Source organism: Coffea eugenioides, chromosome 6 (genome assembly GCF_003713205.1).
Source record: "Coffea eugenioides isolate CCC68of chromosome 6, Ceug_1.0, whole genome shotgun sequence".
NCBI classification, from domain to species: domain Eukaryota; kingdom Viridiplantae; phylum Streptophyta; class Magnoliopsida; order Gentianales; family Rubiaceae; genus Coffea; species Coffea eugenioides.
Window position 1 is genome coordinate 29,007,778 of NC_040040.1, and position 8,276 is coordinate 29,016,053.

Consider the following 8,276-nt stretch of genomic DNA (forward strand, 5'->3'; position numbering starts at 1 on the left):
GTCAGTGGAGTGGTGTGACGCCCCCACTTCTCCCTAAGGCGCACCAAAGGGTATCCGCGGGACGCCTGCCTAACTCTCGCCAGGACTCAAGTAATAAACGTTCAAGCTTAAAGCGATACTAGATACCACAATCAAATTAGTACAAATAAATATAGTGCGGAAGCGTTCATGCTTAACAATATCCATCCATTATCCAACCCGCATGTCGGGTGTTCATAATACAAATTAAATTCCAAAATATACATCACATATATCCGAATGATACATTAAACTTCCAAAAGTACAATCATAAAGGGGTCAAGCCAAAATACACTTGAAACCCTAAAACAAAATATATCCAAAAGGAGATTTCTCCGCGTTTACTCCATTCCAGTCCTGTTAAGGAAAACAAATCTACAGGGTGAGGAAAACGCTCGTGAGGCCAAGAACACACATGCAAGCACATAGTTCAGGTAACAAGCCCAAATAACAATTCAAGTGATAGCTTGCAAGTAATTAATAATACCAACAAAAATGTAAACAGAAACAGTTCAAGGATATGGTAGCTCTCAGGAGCTAAGTTCCACTTGTTTTGCCAGTTCATTCGTATATCTTCCTGCAATGACTCTCCGTCAACCGGGTTGATATTTCCAAACCGTAGATCTCCACTTACTTCTCATCCGTCCACCATACACCGCTTCGGGCCCGCACGACATCTAAAAGGCTATACTCCACGAGTATGCCAAGCAAAATCTCTCCAATAGATCAAGCTTATCATGTGAATCTCATGGCTCACCGAGATTCCCGACCAAGCCCATGCCGGCTCGAGTTCCAAGGTCGGCCTATGAGTTTGGGAATCCCTCATGTATCATGTAAGTGTCGAGGAGATTCACTCCAACGACGTATGCAATCATAGCATACCATGTCATGTATTCAAACATTTGACAGGTTTAAGCATGTATTTTAGGTCATGTAAACCAGGCAAATCATGTTAAGCATGAGTCATTTGTTTCAAATGAAAACGAGTGCGATAAAGTACACACTCGACTCCATTTTCAAAACCAAGTAGGCTAAGCATGTAATCAAGTCCATAGAGTTCAAGTAGTCAAACACTTGACACTCACCGAGTATTAAGTGCAAGTAGGGTTAAGGAAAGTTCAAGCGTCCACCGTAGGATCCTCTTGAAGGTCCTCGTGTGCGCCTGAGCAAATAATAATGAATTATTATTCACACAACCCAATTATCGAGAAATAATTCGTGCACTATAACAATCTAGGAAATTTCGTGAAAAGAAACCTTAATTACTTGTAAATCGAGATTCGAGTGGAGTTTCATAAAGTACAGGAGCATTTGGATTTTTATCTTGGAAATCGAGGTTAAAACGTTTGCATAATGTCAAAAGAATAAAGAGTTCTTGGAAAACTCTATTTCCTTGAAAGTTGGAAAATTTCGGTTTTGTTATGGATCTTAAAAAAATCGTATCTCACTCGATACAAGTCTAAAATTGGAAAACTTTATATCGTTAGAAACCTCTCGGAAAGTACTAAAAGTTCTTAGAATACACTTTTCCACGAATCTAAGTGAAAGGTATTCAAAAATGAGTTTAAAGTTGCTGTTCCAGATCACCCAGGATTGAGTCAGGGTTGGTTTTTCGCTAACTTTGGAAATTCGGCAGAATTCACTCGTTGCAAACCAACCCTTGAAATTTGTAACTCAATTAGAGGTGCAAGTAAGGTTTAGGACAGAACAAGCGGCTCGAGACTTGAAGTTTCGAGCACCAAGATATGGTGGCTCAAAATTATGGAAAATTCAAGACTGTTGAACAATTTCCATATTTGGGTTTCCGACTTTGGACCTTTAGTTAAGTGTCGAAACGGACTTGGATTGGTACCAATTTTTTGCAGTATAGTACTCCTATATGAAGGGTATCTCTCTATCAAATTTCGTGGAAAAATACCTTCGGGAAGGTGGTTAACCAATCAACCAAAGTTTTGAAATTACTAAGGCAAAATTGCCTTTAGCTCCCTTTCTCTCGGTTTCCAAACATTTGGCTAAGGAAAACCTCCAAACATGGTTCATTTGTGCAAGAAAGGTCTAAGGAACATACATGGTACATTTAGTAGGTGTTTAGCACCAAGAAATTCATTTAGTAAGACCACAACATATCTCACATCAAATCTGTCCAAATCCAAGGGTTTTCAAGAACAAGGCAGTCATCGTATTTTGATCATGACTCACTCAATCTAACTCAGAATTGAGCATGGTTGATAGTGTTGGAAAATACATTCATAGGGCTATAATTTCACAGAAGAAAGCGTTTTAAGTTTCAGCATGCAACTGGCACGAAATTAAGCCTAAAGTTGCAGCATCATCAAATCATTCCAGCAGAACAGAGAAACAGGGCAGCCTTCTTAAAACGATTGGTTTGACTCACATACTTGGAACCAAAATGTGCATTTTATACCGTTGGAAAGGTGTGGATGTCTAGTTTCAAATGCCACCAACGGTACTCGATTTCGACGTCGGAGGACAAAGTTACAGCCGAAACACTATCGCTGGACAGAACTACACGGGAACAGTTTTCCAGCTAGACTAGTTTCACAAAGAAATTCATTTGTCCAACCAAATCTTAATATTTTCCAATGAAAATTTTTACACAACTAATACAACACATAAACATCATATTCAAGCCATTAAATCATCAAAAATTGGCCTTAAAATAACCGAATAAGGGAGGGGCAGAATCGAAATTTTTCTATCCCATGAGTTCCTTGAGGTTTCTACTAATTATACTCCATTAATCCACCATTTCAAACACTAAACCAACATTATAAATAGCATCAATCACCATATCAGCCATCAAGACAGAGGTGGGAGTTCATAGAGCCCACCTTCCATTTTTTTCAACAACAACAACAACTCATATAAATTAAGAGCTAAAAGGTATACTAGAACTTCCAAAAATTGAAATTAGACAGCTTGATCATGACTTACTCTAGTTGATGAACAAGTCTGAAATTTCGGCCCTTCCTTGCTCCTAAGTGAGCCGTGAAAAACTCCCCCTTTTAGCTAGATATGAACTCCAAGTCTTAGGCTAAGTAGTGTTAAAATTTGAGAAGATTTGGTGGTGATTTGAGTAAGATTTTTAGAGGAAAATGTTGAGGAGCTTCGGTTGTTCCTTTGCAGTTTGCTAGCCGGCCATCGAAGCTTGGAGAAATGAGATGTTTGGTCTGACCCTTTGGCGTACAAAGAAAGCTTAACGTCTAATAGTTTAGGTGCGCAAAAGTCAACCGCAAATAGTGCGCATATGCGTGCGTTTTGTACTCGATTTCTCTTAAGTTTGTTGCACTAGTGCACTAAACTTCTAAGGCACTTACATTCATATAAATATTATTCATTCTTAATTGTCCCAAAATAATGGTCCAAAGTCCCTCAATTAAGTGCGCGCGTAAAAACACGTATTTCCAATTTAGGCGCGATAAAATGAAACCTTCGAGAAATTCTTGTAACGATCGTACCACCAACTATCACTTGAGTATTTAAACCTAAATTTACCTATTTTAAAACCATTGTACATGTCTCCAATTTTTCGAGCTTATTGTACTCTCAATTGGCTAAAGTTTTCAGACACGTTCACTTTTTCACTAAACAAGCTTCTAAGAAAATAATTTTTGAAACGAGATACTTTAAAAATATAACGAAACTATAAAACCATGTACTTAGGTCTAATAAGGATAGAAAATAATATTCGGGGCAAAAATCCAAATAGATAATTAATTGAGCCAAAATTAGGGGTTTAAAAATAATACTTTTACGAGTCCTCACATGAATTGAGTATTAATTCCTCAATTAACCTTTCTTAGTCTATTATTGATCGTTCTTAATTCTCCAATATTAATACACTCCCGATTCAAGTATAACCTAGAAAAACGTGCACCCGTCGTTCCGGACTAAATAAATTTTCGAAAAGCGAATTTTCCAACAAAACGCTTTAAAAATATAAAGAGGCATCGTTCCATATAAATGGATTTAAAACGGTCGAAATAAATAATTCGGAGAAAATGAGTGAATAATCATTTAAATATTCCAGTAATATTCTATAAAAATAAGAAAATTTTCGGGTCCTCACATCCTCCCCTCCTTGAAAGGAATTTCGTTCTCGAAATTCATACTTAGAACAATATCATTCCCTTCATGGTTAAGCCTATCAGATCAATCATTGACTTACGTTTTCCAACTCACTCCAAATCATGAGTTGATTACTTTCTTCCGGGAGATTTTAACTTTCAGAAGGCATATACAATCACCTCATCATATATTATTAATATACATTCTAAACCATCCTTTGAACCATCTATATAAATCAAAAAATCACCTCATCCGCTCGGTAAAGCCAACACAAGTGCACTGATTAAACGATTTTCACCTTCAAATTCTTCCTCACATTTAGAATCTCAAATAACTTGTCAAGTCTCGTATCCTTAGAAGTCCCTGATCAAACCAAGGTAATATTCGACTACCTCTAAGAACTCCAAATTTCTGTAGGATTTTCTAGTCATTTCCTCTTAAACAACTTCCACTTAAGCTGAGTTAACAACAATCTCTTCCTTAGATATTATATAACTTAGAAAGGCTATTTCTTCCCATCGAACTCACATTTATTGAACATAACAAAAGTTAGCGTTCTCTCGGGGTTTGTAAAACTACCATCAGGTATTTTTTTTTTCATGATCTTCTAAACCTTTAGGGTATGTCAATACATCATCAATAAATGCCATCACAGATTAATCCTATTACGATTTAAAATCTTGATGCATTAATGCAATAATTGCTGCTAATACCTTAGTCAACCCAATTGGCATAACTGAAAATTCAAGCATCCCCATCTTGAATTGGAAGTGGCTTTAAGCACATCAGTTTCTAGGATTCCCGGTTGGTAGTAACTCTACTTTAAATCCCTTATTCGCGGCTCCTGACCCTTGATTATAATTCTCGTTTATGTGAGGCTATGGAGTATTTGTTCTTAATAGTCTCATCGTTCAAATCTCAATAATCTATGTATATATAGCCTCAAGCGTCCATTACAAATATAACATCCGGTCCTTAATCGTTAGGCTCATTCAAGCCATCAAATTTTTTCCTTTCACTCACCCAAATCTCACAACTTTTAATATCTTAAATTGGCGATCAAACATTGGATCCCATCTTCAACCCTAAGTTCTCGACTTTTTTTTTCTTCCCAAAATTCAGCCAATTTAGTTTGGAATTCCAACTCCTTGTGAAGAACTTCTATTTCTATACGCATCTCTTCCAAACTTTTCATTCATCCATTTTCTTAATCCTGACTGTTAGCCTATCAACAGCTCAAGCATCTAAATAAGTAGCAAATCAGAATTTGAAGCTCAACTATCCACAACCTGTAAATTCTCACGCATCTAAGTCATCCAGGTATATTTACTCTTCCCTCTCCTCGAATGATACTTAAGAAAATCCACACACACGGCTAAAGTAATACCTCTTGATATAATGATATGTACTTCCATTCTAAGGTCTTACTCACGTGTGTAGTGAAACCATAAATTACACGCCATATGAAACAAGTTCCAAATCCTAACAAAAAAAAACTGTTACGCACTAGCAGGACCAAAATCCCTTTCCTCAAAATTTTGTCTAAATCAAACCAATCATGACTTACAAGATAAGGTCAAGACTTTTGATGTATTTTGAAGGTATCTGTGGCAAAATGCGATTCAAAATTTTCAAAATTAGAGTTAAAGATACAAATTTTCTTCACGACCCAAAACTAAATTTTCTTAGTAAGAGATTTCAAATAATGCTTAACCACAATCATCAATGCATATTTAAAATCTCTCAAATAGATTTAAGAATATTAATCATGCAACTTAATGCATGATTTTTTTTAAAAAACATATACGTAATAATCATAACATATACATGGAGGGTGTTCCAACACTTTTCCTCAAAGTTTCGAGTTAAATCTATGTTCGAGTAAGGCGTATATTTTAGAAAATACCTTTAAGAAAGATAGGTAAACATGTAGGTTCATATTCGCATAACCTGTGATCCAATACCTTTACCACCATTTTATCCAACCAAGAGTTAATTCTACTGGTACATAAAATCCGATCATTTCTAATCTCTGATTCATAACAAATAGGCATTCATGTTCCTAAGAAAGATTCGAACTTGAACTCTATCTGATTTCGAGTCTCAAACGAGTTCAAAATGTGTATACATATATATATATATATAAATTTTGTGAAAAGTAAAACAAGTAAATCTGGGTATAGTATTAGTCAAGTAAAATTGAAAGCGCTTTTGTTCAAGTAGAACAAATTGGTAATGAGTTCAAGTCATCTCACCAAACCCACGAAATACTTTTGGAGTTCAAACTTTCACAAAAGTTGAAATATGGCCACAGGACCAATCATAATATACGTATAAAGCAGCTATTAAAATTTCACACAGGAAAATCTCACTAAGTTCCCAACTAGGTTAATCCATTATACACTAGTAGATCTAATCTTCTGGTTTATTCTTGATTCATATTCAGTACTAACATCTTATTAAATTATATAAGACTATCCATCAATTTTTCTCACGAGTACAAGGTTGTCTAAGGCCTCGGCCACGACCCATTTCTCCTATTCCTGTTACCATACTTAATAGGAGTCTATAAGCGCAAGAAAAGGAATAATTAATCATAAAAGAACTTAATGCATATACAAGTTGCAAAAATACTTAGAATCAAGACATGATTCTTTACATGTATCGAAAGTTATAGTATGAGTTAAGAAGTCACAAAACAAGCCCAATATGTCAAATACTGTATATAGGCAATTAAGGGTCACAAAATGTAGAAGTATATGCAAGCGGGATACAAAAGGTCTCACGGCGTGCACCACCCTTCTTAAGTCCTTAATTAAACCAAAGGGTCCGAATATCACTAATTCCAATCAGATCACATGCCTTTACGAAATTAGATCCAATCAAACCATAACACAAGCGGAAACCAAAGGTTATCCATTAGAAGTTCAAAATGTTTAATAAGCAAACCACCAACCAGAGCACCATCATCTCCAAAAATAACCAGTCTTATGGTTTTATAGTTAAAGCCTCAAGCTCCAAGTTCAAACCCAAGAAATAAGTACAACTTGCTAACTTACATGTCAAATGGAAACCAAGTCAATTCACACTAACTGCGTGTTCCTGAATGCGGTTATTTTATATCTCAAAGTTCCCTCAATCCGTACACCTAAAGATAGGCTCACCCTTCTTGAAAACCAAGAATTTTAAAACATAAGAAGAGTATTTAAAGTAACAAAAATCTTATCAAGTTCAAGATTTTCATTATAAAAACATAAGTTCGCCGTTCTTCCGAAAACTCAAGATATTTTTATTATTATTATTATTATTATTATTTTTGTAAAGCATAGATGAATTCAAGTGTGAGAATACACCAGTATACAATCAAGGGGGAAAATCTAGTTTAGAAAATTTTAACCTTGTATCAGCCCGTCACATACAAAATTTCAACAAACTCATCAGTTATTCACAAATTTTTAAATTGAAATTCAAGAAAAATTTACATATTTACCAAAATCGAAGAATTACACATCCTTAAAGCATATATATATTATTTCCAATCATCGTTTGAAAATAAAACTAGTACATCCTCATTTTTCCTTTAGAATTTCAAATCATAAATTCTCTAGGAGGCAAATGAACAGGAAAATGCATTTTATTCCTTTGAAACTCTTTCATCTGGGTTCACAATCACGATACATGGAGTTTGACCATCAAATCTCGGTCTCTTATCCGCTTTAGCCAGCACTAATAATTGCCTCACTTCTTTCCACACTTACAAGTATAATAAGAATTCAAATTCGTCCAATCTTTTACTACTAATCTCTCATCCCATATTTTCCTTCAATATAACATCAGTTAATTCCTCAATTTTTATTTCTACAAGTCCCAAGTAAGAAACTCTCAAGTAACCAATTTCTTTAACCCGTAGAATACAATAGATCCTCTAGTTCACATAATATTCAAATTAATCCCACAGTCAGGCATCCTAAACTTTAAGCCTAGGATACACTACAAGATCTAAAGCCTATGCTCTGATACCAACTGTGACGCCCCCACTTCTCCCTAAGGCGAACCAAAGGGTATCCGCGGGACGCCTGCCTAACTCTCGCCAGGACTCAAGCAATAAACGTTCAAGCTTAAAGCGATACTAGACACCATAATCAAATTAGTACAAATACATATAGTGC